The sequence below is a fragment of the Chiloscyllium plagiosum genome, chromosome 21 (assembly GCF_004010195.1).
Source record: "Chiloscyllium plagiosum isolate BGI_BamShark_2017 chromosome 21, ASM401019v2, whole genome shotgun sequence".
Classification (NCBI taxonomy): Eukaryota; Metazoa; Chordata; class Chondrichthyes; order Orectolobiformes; family Hemiscylliidae; genus Chiloscyllium; species Chiloscyllium plagiosum.
Window position 1 is genome coordinate 32692738 of NC_057730.1, and position 14593 is coordinate 32707330.

The 14593-nt window shown below is 41.2% G+C and overlaps 1 protein-coding gene across 11 annotated transcripts in view; it reads right to left on the minus strand.

The window, feature by feature from the left end:
• LOC122560728 (trinucleotide repeat-containing gene 6A protein-like) overlaps positions 1 to 14593 on the minus strand; it is a 171121-nt gene that overhangs the window by 46028 nt on the left and 110500 nt on the right. The window lies entirely within an intron of this gene.

The following is a 14593-nucleotide window of genomic DNA, read 5'->3' on the forward strand; positions in this document are numbered from 1 at the left end:
AGTCTTTTGGCACCTCACCTGTGACTATCGATGATTCAAATATTTCAGTAAGCGGCCCAGCAATCACTTCCCTAGCTTCCCACAGAGTTCTAGGGTACTACTATACAAGAATTTTAAAAAAGGTGGTTTTAAAAAAAAGCACAGCCAATTAGGAACAAAAAACCATATTGATGCATTGAGTTAGGGAAATGTTTGAGAAATGAAATTAGCACTGTGCATCCAAAAATTGCGTTAAAGTCATAGCGAAAGTGCTGGTGGTGGTGACAATCCTGCATGGATTAAAATTGATAAAGAGGAGTTATTCAAAAGGCTGTATTTAAAACTGACAAGTCACCAGGACCAGGTAGAGTCAGAGTTATACAGCACAGAAACAGACCCTTGGTCCAACTCATCCACTCCGACCGGACGTATTCAATCTGACCTAGTCCTACTTGCTAACATTTAACCCATATCCCTTTAAACCCTTCCTATTCATTTACCCATTCCAGTTGTTTTTACAATGTTGTAACTTTACCAGCATCCACCAGTGCCTCTGGCAGCTCGTTCCATACACGCACCATTCTCACATGAAAACGTTACCCCTCAGGTCCTTTAAATCTTTCCCCTCCCACCTTAAAACCACTGCCCTCTGGTTTGAGACTCCCCCACCCTAGGGAAAAAAAGAGACTGTCTATTCAGTCTACCCATGCTCATGTTGTTATAAACCCCTTCAAGGTCACCCCTCATATATATCTAAGGATAACGAAGGTAGAAATTGCAGATATACTGGTCAATATCTTTTAGTCCTCCTTAGAAGGGCTAATGACAGAATTGGTGAGTTGCAATGTTTCATGCTTGTTCATAAATGGGTGCAAAATTAAATCCAGCAACTACAGACCAGTCAATTTAACCTCTGTGGTTCAAAAGACTTTTAGAAATTATAATTCAGGATAAAATAAACAGTCACTTGAACAAGTGAGGATTAATTTTAAAAATCCATGCTGGCTTTTCTTAAAGACAAGCTGCATTTAATTTGGAGATTTTTTGATGAGGAGAATGAAGTTGGTGTGTGTAGAATTCCAAAAGCCCTTCATAAAGTATTGCATAGTAGGCTCGTCAACAAAGCTAAAGCTTATGTAATGAAAAGGACAGTGACAGCATGGATACAAAACTAGCCAACTGCCAGAAAACAGTAGTGATGAACGATTGCTTTTGAGTTGGGAGAATGATATGAAGTGGGATTACTCAGTGATTGGTTTTAGGACTACTGCTTTATTGATCTATACTAAGATGTCAGAACCTGCAAATAATGTAAACTAAGGGGATCAGCTGGGGTAGACTTCAAGATAACATTCTGGCAGAAAGAATGGACACAGCAGATTAAATTGAATGTAGAGATATATGAATTATGAAGAATGAAGAAAGGCAATATAAAACAAAGTATATAATTCTAAAAACTGCAAGAGCAGAGGAACTGGGGAAATAAGTCCACAAATCTATGAAAATGGCAGGGCAAGTTGATAAGGCATAAGGGATACCAGCTGAAAAATGTGTTGCTTGAAAAGCGCAGGTCAGGCAGCATCCAAGGAGCAGGAGAATCAACGTTTCGGGCATAAGCCCTTCTTCAGGACCCGGGCTTATGCCCAAAACGTCGATTCTCCTGCTCCTTGGATGCTGCCTGACCTGCTGCGCTTTTCCAGCAACACATTTTTCAGCTCTGATCTCCAGCATCTGCAGTCCTCACTTTCTCCATAAGGGATACCAGGCTTGATAAATACAAGCATAGTATACAAAGTAAAGACAAAGCCAAAGCAAACAGCTTCAACTGCAGTACGGTGTTCAATTCTGGGCACTATACTTTAAGAAGGATAAGGTGAATGTATTAAGAGGGAGTATAGAAAAGATTTCAGAATGGATTCAGAGTGAGGATTTCAGTTACATCGATAGAATATGCAAACTAGAACTGATCACCTGAGAGAAGGTTGAGAGGAAATATGTCTGAAGTATTTAAAGTGTGTACGGTCAGACAGACTAGATAGGAAGAAATTCTTCCTATTAACAGTAATGTGAAGGACTAGAGAACACAATTTAATGTGACTGTCAAATGAATTGGGTTGACGCGAAGCAAGAATTTTTTTTAGTTAGGAATGGAATGCACTACCCGATAGGAGGGAAGCTAATCAATAGTTTTCAAAAGAGAACTGTATAGCTATCAGAGAGAAAATACTTGCAAGACTACAAGGAAAGAAAGGTAGGATGTGGGTCAAGCTGAGCTGCCCTCGAAGATAGGCCCATCTAGTCCATATGCGCTATTAGGTTTCTTTTTGTTTTGTAACCATTCTATGAATCAAAGATTCAAGTGTCAACTGTACTATACAACCAGGCAATTAAACTTTTAAACTTATAACAAGCATAGAAGACAACTGTAATTTAAACCGTAAAGTCTTTACTATGCCCGTGAGGAGGCCAGTGAATGTCCTTTGCATATCGACTCTTCTTAACTGGAAGCATTGCTTGCAATCTGAATGGATCCTCTAGGTGGTATTATTTCCCTTAAGGTGGAATATTAACTTGGCAGCCAGCTAAATTTGTACATTAGCTATTGACTAAAGGCCCAATGGGCAGGTAAAAGAGATTTAAAAGTGCAGCAGACGTTGGGTTCGTCACAAAATAACAGAAGTTTATATATCTTGACATTTGACTTGCTAACACCCTTATTACTGTGCAAATTTCAAGAAGTCTAAATTCTTTTCCACTTGGAACTATCTACCCAAGGCACATCTAACACTACCAGTCACTTCCTAGATGAGTAAACCTGAATTCTTTGTAAAGTAGTCTGCAATTGAACACCTGTGCCTCACTGGAGACAGTTGAGTGATAATACCATGGCTGAATAGACCAGGTGCTACCATTCAACAGCACTTGAACAATAACAATAAATGATGTTGTTCTTGAGCTTCACCAAGGATCTCTTGGCTTCTTCCTTCCATGATACTTCACACCACAACTTCACCAGTTTTACTTTTAAAATTTATGCCTCCCTTCCTTTCAAAATACCAAGCATTGTAATCTCTCTCTGGTGCTCTGCCACTTCCACTTTTTGCATGAGTAATTACCTCTCACTGTATAAGAAACAAGGCAATAGTAGAGGGTAGACAAACGGGTAATGATAACCAGAGTAAGAAAAGCTTAAGGTGCATAAACATAAGAGTACTTCAGCAAATAAAGGTCAGAGTAGGGAATCAAAAAGGGTGAAAAGATTAAATTAAAATCTCATTACATGATTGCTCATCGCATCTGTAAAGACAGAATTTGATAGCACAAAAAAATGGAAAAAGTGAGTGAGGGTAGCTCTGTTAATAAAAGTTGAGATCAGTAATGAGCTCACTAATGGTTCAGGAGACCAAGGTGCAGAATCAGTTTTAGTGGAGCTAAGAAATTACAAAGGAAGTCACACCTGAGAGTATTTGTAAGAAGGCAACAATTGTTACACTGCAGAACATTGCATAAATCAAGAAATGACAAAGACTTTTAAGAAAGGTACTGCAATAATCATTGGCAATATTAATCTTTGCACCTATTAAACAAACCAAAACGGCAAAGGTAGCCTGGAGCATGTGTTCAATGAGGGCATTTTTAAGTTGCTAATGCAATACATTCTGGAACTATCTAGTGAGCAGGCTATATTAGACCTGGTATTGTGCAATGAGACAAGATTAATTAATGCCATTAAAGTCAAAGATCAGTAGGCAAGTGATATCATAACATGACGAACTTCACATTCAGCTCGAAGATAAACACAGTGGATCCAAAAACAGGCATTTTAAACTTAAAGAATGGCATAAGACTGCCAAAAAACTACAAATGAAAGACAGAGGGACGGACGGACGGACAGACAGAGGGACGGACGGACGGACAGACAGAGGGACGGACGGACGGACAGACAGACGGACGGACGGACGGACGGACGGACGGACGGACAACAGACAGAGGGACGGACAGACAGACAGAGGGACGGACAGACAGACAGAGGGACGGACAGACAGACAGAGGGACGGACAGACAGACAGAGGGACGGACAGACAGACAGAGGGACGGACAGACAGACAGAGGGACGGACAGACAGACAGAGGGACGGACAGACAGACAGAGGGACGGACAGACAGACAGAGGGACGGACAGACAGACAGAGGGACGGACAGACAGACAGAGGGACGGACAGACAGACAGAGGGACGGACAGACAGACAGAGGGACGGACAGACAGACAGAGGGACGGACAGACAGACAGAGGGACGGACAGACAGACAGAGGGACGGACAGACAGACAGAGGGACGGACAGACAGACAGAGGGACGGACAGACAGACAGAGGGACGGACAGACAGACAGAGGGACGGACAGACAGACAGAGGGACGGACAGACAGACAGAGGGACGGACAGACAGACAGAGGGACGGACAGACAGACAGAGGGACGGACAGACAGACAGAGGGACGGACAGACAGACAGAGGGACGGACAGACAGACAGAGGGACGGACAGACAGACAGAGGGACGGACAGACAGACAGAGGGACGGACAGACAGACAGAGGGACGGACAGACAGACAGAGGGACGGACAGACAGACAGAGGGACGGACAGACAGACAGAGGGACGGACAGACAGACAGAGGGACGGACAGACAGACAGAGGGACGGACAGACAGACAGAGGGACGGACAGACAGACAGAGGGACGGACAGACAGACAGAGGGACGGACAGACAGACAGAGGGACGGACAGACAGACAGAGGGACGGACAGACAGACAGAGGGACGGACAGACAGACAGAGGGACGGACAGACAGACAGAGGGACGGACAGACAGACAGAGGGACGGACAGACAGACAGAGGGACGGACAGACAGACAGAGGGACGGACAGACAGACAGAGGGACGGACAGACAGACAGAGGGACGGACAGACAGACAGAGGGACGGACAGACAGACAGAGGGACGGACAGACAGACAGAGGGACGGACAGACAGACAGAGGGACGGACAGACAGACAGAGGGACGGACAGACAGACAGAGGGACGGACAGACAGACAGAGGGACGGACAGACAGACAGAGGGACGGACAGACAGACAGAGGGACGGACAGACAGACAGAGGGACGGACAGACAGACAGAGGGACGGACAGACAGACAGAGGGACGGACAGACAGACAGAGGGACGGACAGACAGACAGAGGGACGGACAGACAGACAGAGGGACGGACAGACAGACAGAGGGACGGACAGACAGACAGAGGGACGGACAGACAGACAGAGGGACGGACAGACAGACAGAGGGACGGACAGACAGACAGAGGGACGGACAGACAGACAGAGGGACGGACAGACAGACAGAGGGACGGACAGACAGACAGAGGGACGGACAGACAGACAGAGGGACGGACAGACAGACAGAGGGACGGACAGACAGACAGAGGGACGGACAGACAGACAGAGGGACGGACAGACAGAGGGACGGACGGACAGACAGACAGAGGGACGGACAGACAGAGAGAAAGAGAAAACAAACTGTTGCTAGTCCAATTACAGACCTCTCCCCACCCCCCTCACCCCCAATCAAGGCTGACTGCTCCAGCTCTGCCAATCATAGACTCCCATTCCCCTGCCCTAACAGCTCAAAAGACATTCTATGAAAGCAGCAGCAGCATGAGCAGCTTACTGCATTGTCACCAAATCACTTCAAGGGGAGGCTGTTTTGAAGTATGGCAAGAAATTGTTTCTAATATTCAGCTATGATAACCTAAGTAAGTTAGACCAGTGTTTTTGAGGTTTATAGTCTAGATTAGAGTGGTGCTGGAAAAGCACAGCAGGTCAGGCAACATCCGAGCAGCAGTTGAGTTCAGATGAACAAGGTAAACAAGCTTTTGCAGCATCAGCTTTTATAATGTTTCCAACCATTATATCTGTATAGTATCTGCCACTACTGTTCTAGTGCTTACTATTACTGTCCAAGGTAGTTGGCTCACATTAATACACCCATGGGATGAGTAATTTTTGTGAAGGCATTTATATGCATATTTTAAAGTCTTGGGTGAAAATGGTCTTGCCGTATACTCGGTTCAAGCTATTTGCCAACAGTGGTGTAAATTCCCTCATCGATTCTCTTTTTTACCTTTATGGTGGTATTCTGTTCATATTAGTTTCACACTCCACAGCTTCCAAGAAGTGAAACTGAAAGTTGCTTGAATTGCAGGTTTATCGACTGGTCCTCATTCTGTGTTCCAATGGCACTAAGGCACCCTGCTAGTCTAGTCCCTAAAATATTTTGTTTACATTAGATATTATAAATAAGATCTGGGAGTCTTCTGATTTATAAAGTCAGTTCTCTATGTATTCAAATTTGCATAATTTTGAAGACCTTAAATATTTGCACATTACGCATTCTATATCACCATAATTTGGGACAAGTTGCAGATATTTTTAAATCACCTGTTCAGATATGTTATGGCACACCTAGATCAGGTGGACTTGAACCTTCTGGTCAGAGGAAGGGACACTACCACTATATCTTAGGACAGGGTGCATCCTCAGTCTTTTTTTTAAGATTAGATTCCCTACAGTGTGGAAACAGGCCCTTCGGCCCAACCAGTCCACACCGACCCTCCAAACAGTAACCCACCCAGACCCATTTCCCTCTGACTAAATGGCCTAACACTATGGGGTAATTTAGCAACGCCAATTCACCTAACCTGCACATCTTTGGACTGTGGGAGGAAACCAGAGCAAACCCACGCAGTCACAGGGAGAATGTGCAAACTCCACACAGACAGTCGCCCGAGGCCAGAATCGAACCTGGGACCCTGGTGCTGTAAGGCAGTAGTGCTAACCACTGAGCCACTGTGTTTTTGTTAAATCAAAACATAGAGATCAAAATATAGCCTATCAGACTGGGCAAATTTATTGAAGATATTTGCCAGCAAGCTCATCATCTATCTCTACTTCCATACAGACCTTCTACTTACATTGTAAAATACATGGCATTCGGGATTGTGGTGACTGAGTTAACCACCTCAAGAAAGTGATATGTGGCTTGAATGCAACAAGGGTACTTACATACTAAGAGGTTCCAATTTATAGCTCATTAAATCTTGGAAAAGGAAAAAATAAATCACTGAAATGAGATTTGTATCATTTGTTATTAAATGATTGGCTTCATGCAACAGAATTAATTCATGCAAAGCTGACAACTGAATTTAGATTTAAAATGCAAAGCATACAAAATCTTTTGATATTGTGAACAGGATCATCTGTTAGTCTGGAGTGTGATACCAAATACATCCAGGTATACTGCATGGCTCAAGACAACAATTTACCACCATCTTCTGAAGGGCAACTAGGCTTGGGCACTAAATGCTGGTCAGCCAGCGATGCTCAGATGCCACAAATTAAAAAAACTATTTCCCTAGTTCTAATGGCCAACATATTGGTAATGTAACCACAGAGAACACCAACTGAATACACCTTGAAAAATGGGGAAAGTGACAAGAATCCATGCTTTTGGGTCCTGAAAACAAATAATCCAATTCAGAACACAATTCCTCAGCACTTCAATGAAAACTAAGGAACAGTCAGAGAGAGTTATGTAGTGGATTCAGTTTTATTTTGCAGGAAGCTTGAGAGTATTTGAGGACGAGAAAATATGTAGCTGCTCTCCTTAAAGCATAGAAGAATGGCAAAAAAAAGAGTCAGGGAGGAGAAAACTACATTTCTTGTAGTTTAAAAGGATGACGACACCAGTTTAAAAAGTCATAAAATGTCATAAGATATCACGTTGAAGAAGAAAAATTTGTACGGCTCCGGACAAAGAGCAGGTACGCAGCAGCACTTGGAGGGCCAGCAGAGATTAGATGGGCTAAATACCTTCTGTGTGAAATAACTCAATAAGCAAAGATATAGATATGGTTTAGAACGTCAGGCCAAAAGTGGAAGGACAGAAGGAAATGAGGGTCAAAAGACTGAAGGATATTTCTAATATGCATGGTTGGAGGAGACTGCAGAGATAAAATGGAGCAAGATCATACAGGGATTTGTAAATGAAGGCAAATAAAGTCTGAATTCTTTATTCAGAATGGATTTCAATTGAAGGCTTGTAAGAATAGGTGATGATTGGTAAAAATACTTGGTTAAGCTGAAATTTACATAAAGTGACATTTAGGATACCAAATACAGCATTGGGAAAGGTCAGTTAAAAATAGTTCAAGTGTGGATTGTGTTGCAGAGTTAGAGGGTAGTGGTTTTGGTGCCAAGAAATGGGGTTTGAATCTCAGAACCAAATTGAACACATAGTTGGCCACATCAGTATAACAAACTATGTAAACAAAATATAAACTGCTCAACATAGAATGGGGATTAAAACATACACTCAAAAACAGATTGCTCAGTGGTGTTAGCGTCAGTACCACCTGCAATGGCTTCTCTTGCTTCCCCTGCCTCAGTATCAGTGTTTCCCCAAGATCTAGCCTTGATATTCAAACATAACTAAATATACCTATTGCCCAGTACAGAGATGTGGCAGCAAGATGGAAATAACTGAATCCTGAATGCTGAAGGGCATATGACTTTAAGAATATGTCCCTAGAAAAGCTAGGGCGAGGCCTGTTAATCAAGGATGACATTTGTACAATAGTTAAAGACGACCTCAGTTCAGATCAGGACACAGAACCAGTTTGGATAGAGTGGAGGAATATTAGGAGAAAAAAGTAATGAGTGGGAGTGGTTTATAGGCCCCCAACAATAACCATAATGTGGGACAAGGTACAGTATAAATGAAATTTTGAGTGCTGTGACAAATGGATGATTTTAATCTACATATAAACTGGAAAAATCAAATTGGTAGCAGCAGCCTGGAAGAAGAATTGATAGAAAGCTTTCAAGATAGTTTTTATAACAGCATATTCTGCTAACTGACCAGAGAGAAGGTTATATTAGACTCAGCCTTATTCAATGTGACACGATTAATAATCTCAGAGTAAGGGCTCCTTAGTTAGAAAACAGCAATTGCAAACAAATATTTTGTATCCAGTTTGAAACGGTGAAGAATGGGGCAAAGACTAGTATTTTAAATGCAAATAGGGCACTACTGAACTCATGCTGTTGACATCATACTGCATTGCAAGCCTGTGACACCACCAACTGAGTTAACCCCCCTCCATTATGATAAAGATTCTCCACAATAAACTGCCATCTTTTCAAACCTTGCCATGGCTCCACCCTGCCGGTTATCTCCTCCAGTCCAACAATCATCTGAGGTATTTGTGCTCATCTAATTCTGCCTCAAGCAGTTGCAATTTGAAACACTAAACAGCAAAATACTGTGGGTACTAGAAATCAAAGAAAATCTGGAGAAATTCAGTACTGGCAGCATTCATGGGGAGGGAGAAACAGAGTTACTGCTGAATCTGGCATGACTCTTGTTCATAACTGAACACCAGAACATTTAACACCTGAAGCACAAGTTTGTGAATCAGAAGGACCTTGGGAAATTTCCAAAATAAAATCTCTCATTAATATAGATAAGGATCATTCACAGCAATATCTTAGAAGTGAACTCATGGGTTTGTCATCTCCACTAATCACAATTCAAGTTTTCACAAACTGCAATTCGAAGAAATTCGAAATTTCTTCCTGCAGCAAAGTTATATTAGGCTTGGAACATTAACTCTTCCTCTCTCACCAGAACAAACTGCATATGTAAAATTCACTCACAATATGGTTGCTGCTATCCAAAAGCACGGTGCGGCACTGCCACCTCACAGTGCCAGAGACCCAGGTTTAATTCCCGCCGCAGGCGACTGTGTGTGTGGAGTCTGCACATTCTCCCGTGTCTGTGTGGGTTTCCTCCCACAATCCAAAAATGTGCAGGTTAGGTGAATTGGCCATGCTAAATTGCCCGTAGTGTTAGGTGAAGGGATAAATGTAGGGGAATGGGTCTGGGTGGGTTGCGCTTCGGCATGGACTTGTTGGGCCGAAGGGCCTGTTTCCACACTAAGTAATCTAATCTAATCTCATCTAATCTAAAAGTTCTTTCACTGTGATGTCAGCAGCTAATCCTTGTTGGTGAAAGGATGCTGCCTGACTTGCTAGGTTTCTCCAGACCTCTCTTTGTTTCAGATTTCCAGCATCTGCAGTTTTTTGCAGATTTTATTTTTGGATTTAAAAGCAATCTGGTTAGAGATGAGGAACAACAAAGGCAACAAGTCACTTATGGGAGTTATGTACAGGTCTCCTAACACTAATCACATGATAGGACAGGTATCAAGGAAGAAATCATGGGAGCTTGTCCAAAGAATTATCATGTGATATTTTAAACTTTACATAGACTGGGAAAAGGTACTCCAGATGAAGAATTTGTTGAATGTTTTCAGGACAATTTCTTTGAGTATCATGTTATGGCACCAGAGAGTAGGCTATATTAGACCTGGCTTTCAACAGCAAGGATTTGTTACAGACATCATGAAAGTGTTTTTGGATAGCAGTAACTATATTATGAGTAAATTTTATATATGCAGGTCATTCTGGTGTAGCGCATGTGTCATCAACGTGAATTCGCTATAAGTCACTTGATTTGTGGACTTTGTTTGGATAATGCAAACTTTCTACTGAATGGATATTAGTCGGCTTCTACAGCACGATTTTCTATAACGAGATTGCAGAGGAAAGCAACAATCACGCTATACCAGAACAACCTGTAGCTCAAGGGAAAAAAGGGTGGGTCCAAGATAACTATTTTGAATGTAACCAAGGGCAATTGGGAGGGCACAGAAGCAGAGCTAGCAAGTGTTCTGGCAATTTAGGTTAAAGGATTGGTTAATTGAGATGCATCAACAAACAATTAAGGGGATATTCCAGAAAGCACAGATACACATCAATAAATAAGAAAAATTAAAGGTTGGATCTGCTTTCCATCGTTAATTGAAAAAACTCGAAATAAATCATCTTGTACAAACTTAGTTGGCAGGTCAGAAGATTGAACAGAATGTTAAAAACAGCGAAGATTTACTAAAAGGTTAATGAGGGAAAAATTAGTGAAAAATTAAAAAGAACGCTTACCAAAAATGCTCAAGAAGGATAGGAAAAGTTTCTTCAGATATTTAAATTAGAAAAGTTAACAAGATCAGTACTAGTCCGACAGAAAATTAGTAATGAAGGATACGGAGACGGCAAACACATTGAACAGGTATTTTGCATCGGTCTTCACCAGGGAGGATACAAATAGTTCAGATTGAAAGGGAGGGAAAATTGCCAGAGAAATAATACTGGAGTAAACTGCTGGAACTGCAAGTTGACAAGCTGATGGATTTCACCCAAGGGTCTTAAGAAAAGTTGCTAGTGAGATCACTGACATGTTGGTTTTAATTTTTTTTATATAAACATTCCTTATATTCGGGGCTAGTTCATATAGATTTGAAAATAGCTCATATAACTCTTATCCAAAAAGGGAAATGCAGAAAGCTGGAAGCTACAGGCCAGTTAGCTTAACATCTATGGGAAAAATGATAGCCATTATCATTAAACATGTTATAATTGGGCACATGGATAAGTCCAAGGCAGAGCCATTATGGTTTTGTCAAGGGGAGATCATGTTTATGATTTATTGGAATTCTTTGAAGAAATAACTTTTGCTGTGGATACAGGAGAACCAGTCGATTTCCAAAAGGCACCTGATAAGGTGCCTCATTAAAAGATTGCTCTGGAAGTTAAAAGCTTATGGCACTGGGATAACATGTGGCATGGATAGAAGACTGGCTAACAAGAAACCAAGAAAGAAAAGAATATCTTTCAGGCTGGCAAAGATGCCATGAGTGGTGCGCCACAAGGTAGGTGTTGAGGTCTCAACTCAAATTTATATAATCAATTTGGATGAAGGGACCGAAGGTATGGTCACTAAATTTGCTAATGTTACAAAGGTAGATAGGAAAGCAAGTAGTGAAGAGGACGTAAGGAGCCTACAAAAGGATATAGATAGATTCAGAGTGGGTATAAATCTGGCAAATGGGGCATAATGTGGGACAGTGTGAAATTGTCCATTTTGACAAATAATTAAAAAGATACATTAACAAAATGGTGAAAATTGGAAGAGCTCAGAGGCAGAGAGAGCTGGAAGTATATTAAATCACAGATGGCTAGTGTGCAGGCACAGCAAATGCTAAGAGAATGTTGTGTTTCATTGAGGGGGGAATTGGACTTGAGAGTAAGGAGTTTATGCTTCAGTTATATATGGCATTGTTGAGACCACATTTGGAGTACTGTGTACAGTAGTCATTATATTTACAGAAAGATGCTAATGCGTTGAAGGCCAATCAGATACGGTTTACTACACTAATACCTGGAATGAAAGGATGTCTTATGAGGAAAGGCCCAGCCTTTATTTTCGAGTTTAGAAGAGCCAGAGGTGACTTGATTGAAACAAAGATGACCTGAGGGAACTTAACCAGGCAGATGTGGAAAGGTTTCTTTTTGTGAAAAAATTTAGACCGAGATAATAGTTTAATAAGAAGTCGCCCATTTAAGACAGAGATGTGAAACAAAAGGTCTCTCAGAGGGTTGAGTCTCGTCGGAATTCCCTCCCGCAAAAGGCTGCAAATACAAAAGCATTGACTTATTTTAAGGCTGAGGTTGACAGATTCTTGATTGTCAAGGCGTGAAAGATTATTGCAGGCATACAGTAACATGGAGTTGAGACTAAAATCAGATTAGTCATGATTTTGTGAGTGTCAGAGCAGCTTGAAGAGCTAAGTGGCTTACTCTCATCCCATGCTTACTTGAAGGCCTAACCACAATCAGTCTTTGACATTATAATAATCACCACACCACATCAACTGGAAACCGATCGTAAATAGTACCATTTATCTTGGGCTGAAATTGACCCATTATCAATAGCTACATTACGCAATGTTTTTGCCTATTAAACTATGGTCCGCCATAATTAGACAATTGGTAATTATATGGTTTAACACAGAAAATGTCTCAAGATGCTTAATGGAAGCATTATAAAAACTAACAACTACAAAAGAAAGTATTAGAACGTATGACAAAAAACTTGGTCAGTTTTTAAGAAATATCTTCAAGTAGGGGAAATAAACGGAAAGCTTGAGAGATAGAAAGGTTTAACAAAGGAGCTCCAGAGATTACAGCCTAGGCAGCTAAAAGTACTATCAACAGATTTAGTACAATTAAATTCAAATGCATAAGAGGCTATAACTGGAGAGGCATAGAGCGGAGAGTTCAGAGCTGGAGGCAATACCAATAGTGGAACAAGGTCAGAGTGCTTTTTTTTTTACATGAGCAAAGTTGGAGTGTGAAGGGTTGGGCCAGGAAAGATGGAATACTTGAGAGAAGAGAAACAGGGGACAAAAAAAGCATTGCAGCAGGAGAATGAGTGTCAAGGTGAATAGAGAGAAAAGGAAAAATGGGGAGGAAAAACAAATGATACACTCAAGTCAGAAGCAGACATGAAACCATAATACAAATGGAGACACAAAATCAAGTTACATAGGCATGATTATATAGCAAGATTAACACGATGCCCCTTCCGCAGTCTTAAATCGTAATGGAAGACAGGTAGTGGTGAGATGCTTGTAAACACACAGGTAACATCTCAGATACAAGAGTAGTTCCAACTTAAAAACACAAATAGTGCAAAAATTCTATTTTCATGATATCCTGAACATTTCATGCCATTTCACATTAAATGTTAGTGTGCAGGTCACCCATCAGTGACAAACAACATTCACTATAAATCCAATCATATGTTAACAAAATGGACTAGATTAAGAGACCAGGTGCAGAAAAGTAAAAAATGAATGACCAAGCACAATAACAAAGTAGTAACAGCAGAAAATAGACCTCAGTCATGGATGCTATTTCACTCAACTTGTCTCCAAGTTGCTGCACTCTTGGATTGCTTCAATTATTTCTTTTGCATTTCTAAATCATCCTTCATCTCTTTAGTATAAGCTCTATCTATGGGCCAAACTATATGAACTGTCACAGGACATTGGTCTCAGTATAGTTAAGTCCACCCTAACAGAACAGCTAGTAAGAACACCCAAGTACAGGTATCAGTATCCCATGAATCATAACCTTTTCTTCCCAGCTGCACATTAAGTTGTCTATCTGCTTGACTCCGTGCCAATTGGCATGAGATTCAACTCACAATCCAGACTCTCTACTTCTGAAGCTCTGCCTTTTAATTTGACCCACAAGTGTTCAAACTTTTTCTCAGAAGATCATCATCTACTGTTCTATATGTTACTGGTTCCTATAGAGAACTATGCAGGCACATTGAGATAACATGCTCTCAACAGAAATGGTAGTAAAATGAACATATTAGTATCTGATGCATTGGATTGCATGCTTGAATGAATAAATCTACCTAATTTACCAGTGACAAATTTTCAGAAATAGACCATTTGGTCATACTTGTACATATTATAGCTTTAAGGGAAGTAGCAGTCAATGAAAATTAAACTCTGTCCTTACATCCAATAAGGATAATTGCTATCCCACTCATTTTATAAAATTCATCTACATTCAAATAATTAGTTCCTGTAGAGGAT